The sequence below is a fragment of the Numenius arquata genome, chromosome 2 (genome assembly GCF_964106895.1).
Source record: "Numenius arquata chromosome 2, bNumArq3.hap1.1, whole genome shotgun sequence".
Taxonomy (NCBI): domain Eukaryota; kingdom Metazoa; phylum Chordata; class Aves; order Charadriiformes; family Scolopacidae; genus Numenius; species Numenius arquata.
This window is the reverse complement of record NC_133577.1, coordinates 104,109,723-104,124,281: the sequence shown is the minus strand read 5'-3', so window position 1 is coordinate 104,124,281 and position 14,559 is coordinate 104,109,723.

Sequence of the window (14,559 nt, the reverse complement as noted above, 5' to 3'; positions counted from 1 at the left end):
ACAATACACTTACTGTTTCCACTTCCCCCCCTCTTTCAATAGGAGTTCTTTATCCAGCAGAGTGTTTCAGGACTCAGCTCTGGTGTTTTCTTGGAGAAAACATTTTGACTTGGTATTAAAAGATTTGGTAATCTCCAAAACAAGTTTCTGTCTTTTATTCAAAGTGAAATACCACTTTCTATGCAGCTACAAAGTGTGAAATATAAATTTGCAATTTCTGCAATAATCATTTTGCCAGTAATGTAAGTAGCTAACATTTCACACTGAACCAATAGTTTTAGTTAAAATTTTGGTTATGTACAGCCCTGTTAACATTCAATGTCCAATCTGTTGAAAGAAATAGGAGAGACAAATAGTATGTCTTTCTCTGTGTTTAAAAAAATCTCTGCATTTTTACCACAAATAGTCAATGTTTTGTTTATGTCAATTTTTTGTTTATTCCTGTTGGAAGTTGTGTTTTATTTGTGTTGTCTGTTGTACAGTACAGGTTAGGAGAACCGACTCAAGAGAAGTCCCTTTTGTACCAGGAATATTTAACACACATACCAGAAAATAGATACTACTGATGGCTTTTTGAACCGATATCAGAGTAATACTTGAATGAGTGCATGCAAAAACCTTGAAGTGGCTCAGATACGTATATCCAGAGAAATCCTGAGCAAATGCTGCTCTTTAAGTCAGCAAGACTGACTGAGAACAGTGTGGGTAAGGAGAGACTGGGATGGGGTTTGTGAGGCAACATCAAGAGTTCACTGTCTTTTACTAACTATACAGAAATCTCATTGAGGCACTGGCCTTCTTTCATACATGACTACAGATACTGGGACCAGTTTGGTGAAGAGCTGATGTACATCAAATGCCTACAGTTTCCTGGCCAGTCCATTCTCTTATTAAAAATGAAACCTTTTGCAGGTTTCTCAGCTCACATCAATACAGATTACTTTCCCTGTGAAGAGTATATTAATATATCATTACCAGATAAAGCAGCGTTATCCATTGTCTCTCTGTCCCCAAGAGGTTTTTTGTAGTCTCTTTCCCATTGTAACTATGAATAAATCAGTCTGTGTTTCTGTTGATCCTAGCCCATTTTGCTGTCCTCTGCAGCCATTTGATGTCTTCTTATTACACATCTGCTCCCAATACTCAGCTTCAACATACACCTCCAAGTTCCCTTAGTGGTTGGTGCCTTCCTCTCATATGGGGGTTTCTTCCTGGGCTCATGTTGTTTCACAGTCTTCTCTCTTAGCTTGAGGCCAACCTGGACAGTCAGGAAAGATGAGGTAAGGTACTTTTTACTTAGCTGATTCATTGCACATCATTATCAGGTAGGAAAGTCCAACTCAATCTGGTATTTCTCCAGAAAAAAAAAAATCAAGATAAAATCTTAGATGTGAATTGTCAAATTCACTCTGTCTGGATCGATGTCTGGGTTATAATAAGAAGTGGAAAATGTATAGTCAGAACAATGAAGAAAACCACATTAGGCAAAAATGAATAAGGTGCCAAGGGTCTTACATGAGGGCAAATCGTAACCGGTGCTCAAAGTGCAATGGATGGGGATATTGAGTAATAGGAAGATAAAGATCTAAATACAGATATTTAACCTCTGAAGGCCTTCAAGGGGCTTGTTCTGTAGAAGCTAGATTATAGCTATATAAAGCTTAGACATAAATGAACTCTGGCACTGTCAGAGGGTTTTTCTTTTCTTTTTTTTTTTTTTAAGGTTAAGTCATTTTTATGAATACCAGCAAAAAATGAAGTCAGTTCAGCAGTAAGATGAAGAGAAGAGAATAGAATGAATGAGGTGGTCATCTTTCCAAGATGACCACTAGAAAAAAGAAAAGCTGTATTGAGGTTAATTTCTTTAAAACTGAGGTTATAATCTTTAAGTGAGTAATTCCAAGGACCTTTATAAGAGAAGTTTTTGCCCTCCCAAAGTAGTAAAGTGCAGCCAACATCCCAGATATTAAGCTAGTGGCTTAGTACAGATTTTTTTTTTCTATATTATGGTTAATTAGCCTTTGTTATCACAAAACCTTTTAGTGGTTCATTGACTGTCACATGACAGAAACAGTGGGCATATTAATAGATTTGTGTACAGCTCTGCATCCAGCACCCCTGGCTAAGTGTAGCACAAACTGAATTAGTGTAAATACACTAATTAGTGTAGACCTGCCCTATTGGTGGCTTCCTGGACAGCAAACAGAGAGAACTTCTGATGTGATGCTCCTCTGATGATGCGATCAAACTGTAAAGGGGCTAAAAATGCACCAGCATCTGCAGGAAAACAACACAGCAGTGGGAAAAAGCAGTAAAGGCATGAAGAGGGTGAGTATCTCAAGAGCCGTTAAACCAGAAATTTCTTTGGATGTTAACAGCTCCAATTTTACAAGCATGAAAAATAGGGGATATACATTTTATCATCCTCCTCGTAGGCTCTATCCTTGTTGTTTGATATTTCTCAGTTGTAGAGCCTTAATCTGTATCAGGTACTCTTTCTCTTCTCATAATAAAATTGCTTTGTGGTAAAACAACAGAAGTTCATCTAATTTTCTATTCAAAACTCTCAGGTTTTGACTGTGAACCTGAGTTCTAAACACAAGAAAGGTTTAAAACAGGTAAAAAGTAGGTTTTCTGTAAAAAATGTTCCAAAACCCATCTTTATTACTGAACATGGATATAAATTTGGGGTTTTAACTCACAAGCTTGTTTACTTGAAGGCATATACTGCAACCTCTCTGTGACAATATTCCTATGTCAGTAGAAATAAAGAACATGGGCATCGTTTTCTTTATGGATTTTTTCTTTAGTGGGGTTGGAAACAAAATGATTCTGTATCATTTTGCCTTGTGAATTCCCTCGTGCTCGTAGAGATTCTCCTGCTTTCCGTTAATTTATGCAAAGTGCTGTTAAACAAATCACTACATATGAAGATAAGATAGCATAATGCACTAATATATTTTTGTTGTGATTCTGAAAATTACAGAAAGTAATGGTATAGCTAATCTGTTATAATTTTTTAATTAAATATCATTTGTAATTACAAATTGATATTCCCAATCCAATATCTCTCACGCTGGTATTCCCTTGTGTTTGCTACCAAAAAGCTACACAGAATAATCTGCTTGGCACTACCCATATTCTATCTGTTGTCAGTTACATAATAATATTTTGATGCTGACTAATATGCACCTTGAGGAACATGTAATAAAATGAAAATATGAAGCGTGAAAAATTAGCAGCTGAAACTAGCAAGTAAAAAAAATACAAGTTTTGTGCCACAAACACCTTAAAGATCAGCACTGAAAAATGTTGTGGTTTTTACTTTCTTTAAAAGATGGAATTCAGGTTATTCAAGCAGGGTTCCAAATCTAACTCCAGATCTACCTCTCAGAGCACAACAGAGTCTCTGAAGGAGAAAGATGGTCCAGCTCTCAGGCCTACTGGAGATTTAATAATTGTTCCACTTGTGCTGTCCATTCTTTCTGCTTTTCCAGGTTGGGATGGCAGAAGCAGAACCTTAATGTTAGTAGATATGGAGCTACAAGGAGTGTGGGTTCTCTTGGACATCCAGCATTAACAATTGGGTTTTTGTGCAGTAGATCTGTGTTGCCTTCCCCCTTTCCTGTTTAATAATATGTTGACTCCATCTGACATTGTAAGGTCCTTCCTACTGAGCCAGAAGCTTTGTACGGGATGGTCATAGATTTAAACCTGCGCAGGTGATTTCTCCCAAAGCTACAGTTTACAGGCCAGAAGAGACATGCCCCTCAAAACACATGCTGTATTTAGCAAAAAATAAACGAAGTTAGCTCTAAACTAGCCAGGAATAGCTTTGCACTCTGGATCAGGTTGAAGTATCTAGGGTGGATGTAAGGTATAGTTACCCTGAGAGCCACCCACATGCTCCATTGACTGGAGAGTTCAGAGCAAGGCAGGAGACTCCCCAGAGAGGCAACAGCACATGGACAGCTTTGCAGCTTTCTGAGCTGGTGGCACATGCACACTTTGTCCTTAGAAGTGGAAGAACAAATGCGATTTGTCCTGGGATAGGGAAGAAACTGTGCAATACCTTGTCAGCTTGGCACCACCATCACAGGTTGGTAGACACAGGGAAAAGCCTGCTGTCCCTTCTCCCACCCCCACCTGAAAGAGGATACTGTGGGTAGGGAGTAATTACCTCAAATTATTTATTTTCATCCTCCTCATGTTGCATATCTGAGTTCCCTTGCTCTAATTTTTGTCCAATTAAAACACAGTGTGTGAAATTAAAATCTCTTTGATATTTTTCTTGGGTTTTTCTTAGGAAAATGTGGCCAATTTCCACCTCAAAACTCAGTTTGGAATCCCCTCACAGAAGAAATGTAAGGGCTATAAAAATGGTCTTTGTAGTAGAAATAACCCTGTTCTCCCTTGGACAGTGGAACTATAATGTTCATGGATTTATTTTTCCATGCTGGTCTGAATTCTTAACTACAGGACTTACAAAAAATACATGCAACATACAGAGTTTCTGATATCAAAAGGCATTGCTCAATTTTTATTAGACATTTTAAACCTTCTGAGCTGTTTGTATTGGTACTCAAATCCCATTTTTGGAGCTTGCATGTCAAAACCTGTTGCAACTAGCAGTTTACTGGTCTTGTTTTGATCTCAGCATCACAATTATCTATGGAGAGTCTGGTCTGGTAAAATAGATGGTGACATATTTGGAATGTGTCACCTTGTGGAATTCAAATACAATTTGAAAAAACTGCCATGTGAGAGATTGTGGGTTTGTTTGGTTTTTTCCATTTTAGTTCATTTTAGGTAGTCATATGTACAAATGTGATTCGAATTATCATTTGGTGACTTGGCAGCTGTCTTGATGAGCAGGGGTAAAGTTCAAAATCTAAGCACTGTGAAGACGAGCATTGTTTTGTTGGTGACACTTTAAGAAAATTGGTCTAGATTTGAGAGACTTTTTTTTTGTCCAGCTGGATATTAACAGTGACCAAGTGACCTCCCCATTCTTATTCTTCTGTCCTTGCCTGTTATCTTCTCTAGAGAGAATTTAGATACCATAACATCCATCCCTGATGCACTTTCTCCCTCTCCCAGCATTCTCATCTCCATCGGCTGCCCCTCTGCCTCCTTGTGAAGCATTCTTCTCATCCCACCATCAATCTCACACCCTTCTGCATCTTTTGTCCCCATCACTGTGTCCATATTCAGGTAGCTTCTAAGGCAATCCTTGGCTTTCAATACTCACTGTGGACTCCTTAGTTGCAATGCGAGAGGGACTTCCAGGGAGTGGGGAGAAAGGATGAATGAAGCAGGAGAAGGAAAGAGACTACTAAGCTCATCACGATGGCCTTCTCGTGTCTCTGATTTAAACCAAACTACTGTATTTGAGAAAAGAAGAGCCTTTACATTGCTAAGAAAAAAAAAAGAAAAAAAAAGAACTAATTTGTGTAGTGTTTATCAGCCAAAAAAGAGGTAAAAGCAAACAATATGTTGGAAAAGTATAGATATGATTATTCAATAGAAATTTGAGGAAATTATCCTTGCACAGTCCAAGAGACTAATGAGTCCATATTAAGAAAATGGCACAGTGCAGGTCACCCTATTATAAAACAGGATATTACAGAAATGGAGAAGGTGCAGCTAAGGGCAAGCAGAGTGCCACAGCAATACAATGATCTTAGTTATTCAGAAAGGTTAGAGAAAGAAGATCCATAGGCTAGGGAAAAGAATTAAGATTGAGATAGAGCTGCAGCGAAGTCTGGCAGAATATTTTCATGCAATAGGTATCACAGCTTTGAAGACAATACCTACAAGAAGATATTTGAACTTTTGTCACTACAGGTGTAGGGTACAAACCTGAGTAAAGGCACTGTCATTTAGATTCCTTGGTTTGTTCAATGTGTAGTAAATAATACATAAAGTATAAGTAATGATAAAATGGATTTAAGTGGTTTAAAATATAGAGCCAATTAAATGGACATGGGTTTCCCCACTTCCGAAAGAATACCTGGACATTTTCATAATATCCCTTACAAATCTTTTTTAAAACATATGTGGTCTTATATATCACCAATCTCACAATCAAATTTGGCTTTAGGATAGGCCAAGAATGAGACAGAAAATGTTTTATAAACACAGAGAATAGTTAAGTAGGCAGGCTTTGTCATGATGTTTGTGTAATTCAGCTCTTTCCAAAATAATAATATGATCCATATTTTTAAAATAATGTTGCAGACAATGGAGTATTGCATAAATATTACATATGAATATAGGTTTAGTTCTAAACATCCTGTAGTATTGAGTCAACAATCAAAAAAAAAAAAGCTTACCCCATTGCTCCTTTGTCAGGCGTGAAAGGATATTTTATTCAGTAAAAGGTACTGCTGGTTTCATGCATGACAACAATTGGGACGTTTATGAATATAAAAACCTTCATAAGAATATTGATTAGACTGGATTATTTCCTCCACCATTTAGAACTGCAATTGGCACTCCTAGCAGGCTTTTAATCTGTACTTTTTTAAACGTGTCTACACTTTGGAGCAATGGCAGTCTCCACTCAATGGAGAATATCCATCAAGGATGTAGATATGTAATCCTAGAAATACAGTGTCAGCCCAAAGGATAAGGGGTATTCAGTAAATTGTTTCAACATTCCCTTTTCACCAAGCAAGCTCCATTCTTTGTCCTTGCAGGATCCCTGATAATTAGTCTCATCTATCTGTAATACGCTCAAGCTACAGGGACTAAGTATGACCTCTGGTGTGGAGAGAATATATTTAATTTGTCTTTAAATTTGTAAAATGTTACTAATATCATTAAATACAAAATACTCAGTTTATAAAAGAATGTTTTTAAAAGAGTGAAGGAAATAGCATTGCTTTTAGAGAAAAACATTTGTTAGATTAATTAATATATTTAGATGTTTCTGCAATTACTGGCAGGGAAAAAAACACATTAAAAGAATTAGCATTTCATTGTGTGCTTGGAAATTAGGTACCAGAAGGGTGTGGAAGTAGGTCTGAATAAGAGACAACTCATATGTTTGGGGAGAAAAAGTGATCACTTAAGAATCCATGGTGTGCATCTGAAAATCCCATTAGAGACTGTCAAGCTGCATTGGTCAGACAAAAAGAATATGAAATGGGACCAATTAATACCGATGCTGTTGAGTGCATGGCAATAGCTTCTAGTTCCTGATTTACAGAGGAGAATACAATTGAGTGGAAATTATTTTGATACATTTGCATTTGTGGCTATAAGTCATATTGTGCATAAAGAGACCTAGCAAGCAACTACAGGGTAAGGACTGTAGCCCTTGATTCCCAGTCCAGAGTCTGGGATCATATTGCTGGTTCTGCCACTCTGATCTTCCTGATGACCTTGACCAGATCACTTCTCTTTGTAAATGTTTCATGTACTGAGTTTTGTTATGTCTAACTTGATTATAAGCCTTTACAGTCTTCTGGAGAACAGCTTTTTCACTGTGTTTGTACAGTCTGCAGCAGAATGAGCCTGTGATCTTCTCTAGGGAGAATCTAAATACCATAAAATCATGCAAGCAGCAGAAGGACCCCAGCACAGAAGGGGAGAAAATCAATGGGATTTGGGGATGAAGGAATTTTAAACTCAAGGAGTTTCAAATATATAGTTTCCTTGCACTGAAATAGCTCCTGATCTGAACCAAAATTTTATCTATTTGCTCAGCATGTTTCTGTGTCCTTGAAACAATTTATTTGTGACAGTTATACTTTTTTATAGATTAAGAGCAGAGGGCTTTAACATATTTTTTTTCTGAACACTGAATGGTAGGTTTCTAGTACCACTAAAAATTGACAGTCCTAGTTCTTAATTAAGGAGTAGATAATATCCTACCTAAATAGAAGTCTGATCTTCACAGCTGTGGAATCTTCTGCCAGAAATGTGGTTCGGAGGACTCAGTCTTCAGGCATCACCAAAAAGAAAGGATGTGTCAGTTCTCTTCCAGCCTGACTGCACCCTTCTCTACATCCTTTCACTGAATTTCACTGAATTTCACTGAATTTTTAGAGTTGTAAGGGACCATAGAGATCATCTAGTCCAACTCCCTTGCTGAAGCAGGATTGCCCAGAGCATGTCAGAGCATGTTACTCAGGACTGCATCCAGGCAGGTCTTGAAAATCTCCAAAGAAGGGGACTCCACAACCTCCCTGGGCAGCCTGTTCCAGTGCTCTGTCACCCTCACCATGAAGAAGTTTTTTCTCATATTTGAGTGGAACCTCCTATGTTCCAGCTTGTGCCCGTTGCCCCTCGTCCTCTCACTGGCAACCACTGAAAAGAGTCTGGCTCCCTCCTCCTTCAACCCACCCTTTAGATACTTATAAGCAGTGATAAGGTCTCCCTTTTTGCTCTCTCCTCTTTGCTCTCGCCATCATTATTTATTCTTTGGTGAGGCCAGACATTTGGTCGGTGGTTGAAAGTAAGGCTCCGCAGGTTTCAAGGGCCAATTTAGCCAAAGATTATGGAGCCACAGGCACTGTCTTCGTATGTACTGTAAGTCCATTGTACAGTCATTTCCTTTATTGCACTATAGGGAAGCCTTAGCTAAATAGCAATCTCATTGTGACAGTAAGTTGCTCGATCCAGATCAATGGTCGGCGTATTTAAACCTGTTCTTCAGCTGGTTCTCAGCCAGCGAGTTCTCCCAGGCGGCCGTCCCACGGGGATTTCTGCCACTCTGGTGACAGGGCTGCCTATTCTGTGGTACATTGCTCTCACTCCTGCATGGACATGGCTGTGCAAAATTCCTATAGGGTGGCACCCCAGCCTGGCAGAGCCAGAGGCTGCAGCACAGGTGTCTTGGTAACTGAGATTAAACTATGCCACTTCCAAAGGGTTTAATTTCAATAACAGATAAGCAGCCTTTTACTGAGGCAACATACCCCATTTCTTTATTTTATCCCCCCTTTTTGTAGGGCTAGTGCTTTAGAAGGAGAGTTGCATCTAGGATTTCATTTACCAGCCAAGAAAACATTTTCCTACGCACTATCATAAGAGTGCTCAGGGAGAGCAAGCCAAATGGAATGAAAACCAAAGTGCCAGTATCGTGATCCCAACAGGCTTTTCTCCATATTTATAGCTTCTTCTGTTGACTTGTCACTACAATAGGACAAAAGATCATTTTGTTCTTGACTTATTAATAGAGAAGAAAAAGGAATTTATATGCTATCTGGTTAAAAAATGTTCTAGTATTTATCAGCCACCAGCAACTTTTAAATTCTCTACTGAGAAATAGAATTATCTCTGTTATTCAACACTAGAAGTAGCGTAGGAGAGCCTAGAAGCAGTTAGGATATGCGGAAGACTAATTTTTGCATTAGCTGGTCTCAGGTGATGATCAGACAGATAGTCTACAAGCACTTTGGTAAAGAAAAATGAAACTCTGATGACTATATGATCAGACAACATGCTCTTTCTGCTTGGCTAGTTAACATCCTATTTTCAGTGCATAAATTCTACATGGTACCCTTTAAAATGCACTCAAAAGCATGTAACCTTCACTCATCTCTCTTTTCCCCTTGTTTATGGACCATCTTGTTGATTCTAAACAGAGTTTCTTCCAGCTGAACAAGATCAGTTTAGAAGAGTGAAAAGCACAATGTGGTTCCAGCAGTTCCAGTCATCAGAGAAGTGTTTTACAACTCACTGGTGAGCAGGGTTGTTTATTCTGGTTTCTGCCATCAGCATGAACCTGTGTTTTGCACACACAGTTTTATACCCACAAGTTTTGGTGCTCAGACTTAGGGTTTTGGCATCTCGTTACGTTTCTTGTAGGCACATACCCCATTTACACTTCCAAAAGGTGATCCTTGTTTCTCTGAATGGATAACTTGGCTGAACAACAGCAACAAAAAGCTAAATCACATAATCCTGTAGTCCAAAACCCCAATCAGATACACCATTTTATTTTCAAAAGTAATGCTCTCATCCTATAAGTGAGGTTGTTACGTCTTCCAATATCAAGGAAAACAACAGCATGGCTATGAGCACAAGTGCCCAGGCCTCGAGGTAGGGCCACTTGCATCGTCACGCAACTGCGTTTTCAGCCTTACTGGGCTGCTAATTTTGTCCAGACTTCAAAATGTCTGACTGTAAGGTGTCACTCTCTACTTCTTGCAGATGTGATGAAGAAACACAGTTAATCACTTTCAAATAGTTTTGATTTATAATTTTCTTTCCTAAGAAAAGTTTAATGGAAGAAATGAATGTTAAGCAATCAAAAAGTTAAAAAAGTGACCATCAAGAGATAGTTATGAAAAACACAGTCAAAAAGTGAAATCCCAATACAATAAATAATAAAATAAATAAAACAAAGCCGTGTAATCTGAAGAAACCCAACTACAGCTAAAATTAACCTCTCTACCTTATCACCACTTCATGATTTTTCTCTCTTGGTGTAGATTTCTCAAACATATGTGGCTATATCTTCAACCTCGTAATTACATGATACTGGTTCGCTCCACTATTTTGCTTTCATTTGGGCTGATTAACTGAATAACATTGGATCAACAAAAAAATCCATCTGTTGTTTTAATTGCATTTTCCAAACAGAATATATACTAGTGATAGAATTTCTGTTTGAATGAAAGGGAGAAGGGTTGTTACAATCTCACTGCATGAAGGGAAGGAAGTTATATATAGAACGTGCATGCTAATGACTAGGAGGTGTTGATTAGCGTCATACTTTTATTTCACACAAAGATGTGTGAACCTTTCATAACAAAACTTGCAAAAAAGCAGAATTCGCCTCATTTATGTGATTGTTTATTAAAGTGAAACAGTCAGCAGTTTTCCTAAGTCAAACTAGCTTTCACCCCATCTCACAGGCGCGTTCAGAATCATGTCCTCCTCTTCTCCCTTGCCCCAGCCTCTGCCACCAGCCTGCCCAGTGGACATCATGGTATGTATTTTACTTACCTGTTAGAATAAGCACTTTTAAAATAAGCAATCCGGAGTCAGGTCTCCATCAGCCCGGTGGGGTCCAGGTCAATGGCTTGGCAAATGGCCCTTATTCTCAGCAGTCAGCAGAAGGCTGAGCTGATCGGTAGCTCTGGGACAGCCAGGGAGGAGAAGCACCAAAGTAATTCAAGGAGATAAACCAATGGGTTGCTGAGGGAAAAAGGGAGGACACTCACATTGGGAAAGTATTTGACAAAGGTGGGCTTTTGAACTAGCTCTTTTTTTGCATACGAGGTGAAATTGCCACCTCAGCTCTACTCTGTGCCTGCTCAAGCTGAGTTTGTTTCTGTAATGGCAGGGAAAGGCTTTCCAGAGGCAGATCTGAGAGTCGGCTGGAGTAGCTGAGGAAGGGAATTCCTCTCCTCGAGCTTAAGTGGGCAACTGTGTTCGGTAATGGGTATTTTAGATGAAACGTGTGGTTCTGCATGCTTGTTTATGCTGTGTTGAAGATCCTGTTATTGGTTTTGTTGGTGAATAATTTCATTTGACAAAGTGCTGCAGATTCATCTTTATGTATGAATTTACAAGTGCAGAGTAGGAAGCATAAAAAATAACACAGAACTGAACATGCAGAGTCACAGCACACAAATTAGAACATTCAGCAGGTCGAAAACACCAAGATAGATAATTTTAATTTTTCATAGTTCCTCTGTACTTGTAAAGCTTTAGCTTTTGTTCATGACGACAAACATCAGGAAATCAAACTCACAGATTAAACATTTTTTCAAAAACTTGGTTGCATGAGAAAGGAGAATACATTGAGCACATTTAGGTTGTATCCCTGTGAGCATGTAACGTGTTGTCAACATCTGAATTTTTTATTCTAACTTTTGCTGTGTGCTTAAGGAGTAAAAAGAAGTTTTTCTCTAGCAACCACCTATTCCTGGGCTAGGTTCAAGAGGTCATGGGGCAATATAAAATGCTGCCACCCCCCAAATCCTTGATAACACCCATAAGTTTTAAGATATGCTGGTTACTTTAGTTTTATAAATTGCCTATGCTCCCTCTAGTTTTTTGAATACACTGTAATTCTTGAGAACTTACCTAATACCTGAAGAAAAAAGGCATAATGAAAAGGTGAAAAGCTTTCTTATTTGGGGATTCCAACATTTCTTTCCTGAAACATCTACATGAATATGGTAATATCATCTAAGAAGGAGCAGAGCGAAAGCTCGTAATGTGATTAATTCTTTTTTCTTTTCTTTTTATGTTCTTGGGTAAATTAAATTTCTTCTGGTTCGTTGTCTTAATTAATTGGTCCTACTGACTTTACTCATCTCTGAATGCCACTTCTGATTTCCCTGTCCTGTGGTCACTGCTTGGTCTCAGAGATCTGGCTTTCCTTCCCCAATGGACTTCACAGCTTTCTTCTACTATTTGAAATTATTCAATCTGCTGTCTCTTCCCATCTCATTAATTTAACAAGTATCCCACCTTCTGAAAGGGGGAGAGATACGCGAGTTCATGTCCATTCTGAATTAACGCTGCAACTAGGCATGCCATTGTATAATTACCAGAAATCAACCCATGTTGGGATGCCTGTGTTACACACTCCAATAATCAATAAAATAATGTTATTAAAATATTTTTTTACCTTAAAGAACATAAAAGGTGAATTAAACTCCAAAAGGATTACTACAGATTTTGAGTGAGATGTATTCATTTCTCAACAAATAAAATTACATTAACTGGCCTGTCATGCATACAAAGTACCTTACAGTGGAACTTGGAGTGGCTTCTTAAATAACATGGGAAAAACAGAACAAGTCTTGAGATTAGAATCTTACCAATTTTCAGGAGTCACTTTTTATGTTATATATAACATATGTGTTGGGTTTTTTCCCATCTGATCATATATTTAAATAAAAAAAATGGCAGAAATATAATGAAAGGAGTTTTCCAGCAGAAGGAAATCCATACAGGAATGATGCCGTGGAGCCAAATAGAAGGTACAACTGGTGACTGGAAAACCTCTACCACTGTCCCAGGACTCCAGCTCGGGCTGAGGGAAGTCTTCCATTCCGTGGCCATAAATACCCACAGATGGACTCCAGCTTCTATTGAATCTCATTAACTGCTATGTGTTTCTGCTGGCTATAGAAATTTACCCTTCTATATGGTTAGGTTATGGTTATGATTAGGCTCAGGGGTAATGATGATACTGCAATAAAATACCCTTCCTTCACTAAAACACTTGGGTTATTGCTAACCTCAGAAAATAAAAATAGGATAAAAATGTATGTATGACATAAATATTTAATTTCAGAGCCTGCCCTATATTCTTGTATAATAAACAATCCTGAAATAAAGTCCATAGATCTGGTTGTTCTGTGAAGTACAGGTTTTCTCTCTACACTGCACTGGATCCAACTATTCATTGTACAGGACGGAAGAAATGTGACAAAAGGCATCAACAGAACGACCTTGAAAATCTTAATCTGTTTTTCCTTTCTCAGTACAACACTTCTTTAAAGACCGGAAAGATGCTACTAAAATATGAAATGAACCATAAAGCTATGCAGTGTTGCTTGATCTTGTTTTGACTCAGATCCACACAAAACAAGTTATTATAAATATACTTATATAAATATACACATATATATAGATAAATTTATTAATGCTCACTGTATTAAAAAGGATACAATCTTAGTTTCATAGGGACTTAGTTTGAAGGGGAAAAATGAGATAATATGACAATGTTCATATGGAAAACATGAGAAAATTCTCTATTAAATTTTAAAATCTAAAAGCATAAAAAATATTACAGCACAGCTTTACTTTTGTCAGAGATTTGCAGTAAAAATGTGCACAATCTATCAATGCTGTAGGCTTTGGTAAACACCACCCGCCCTCAGTTTTCTGTAACAGGCGTTCTAGACCTCAGAGAGTTTGGAAGCTGCAAGAACCTGCTGAAAAGCTGTGTTGACCACATGATTACTAACACCAGTGATATTAAAAAAATAAAAATTTTACCTTTTATTTTTGTTTCAGCTTTGATTCGACACAGATGGAGAGAATCTAATGAGAATATTAGCTTTTGATACAGGAACTTAAAAAATGTTTTTAATCTGTAGAGTATTTTGTCCCTATTTTCTCACAGAAATTTTATTACCTTTTGATTTTCATATTCTGATCTAAGGTACTTTCTTTCATTTAGCCACAGACTATGGCTATGCTATGAGAGGCAAACTTCACTTTGATATATTAGTTGACATTTTAGTTTATTTGGCTACATACTACAAGGTTGCCTACCTTCAGGGGTCTTTAAAAATCTTACCTAAATAAAGAATATTCACTGAAATTATCTAGAGCCACACTGTGCTTTTGATCTGCATTAACAGTTTCCACAGATTTTACTGGTGTTTCAGGTGCTAAATTGGACTGTAACAGTAAATGCATCCCTTATTATTACTGCTTGACTACACAATGGACAAATATTCTTATTATAATTCTTAAAAGTTTAAAGATAATTTTTTTTTAGACTAGCAGCTTCTCCTTCCCCCTACTTCCCTGCCCAATATCCATCTCTTGCTCATTTGTTTTTCTTCATGATTT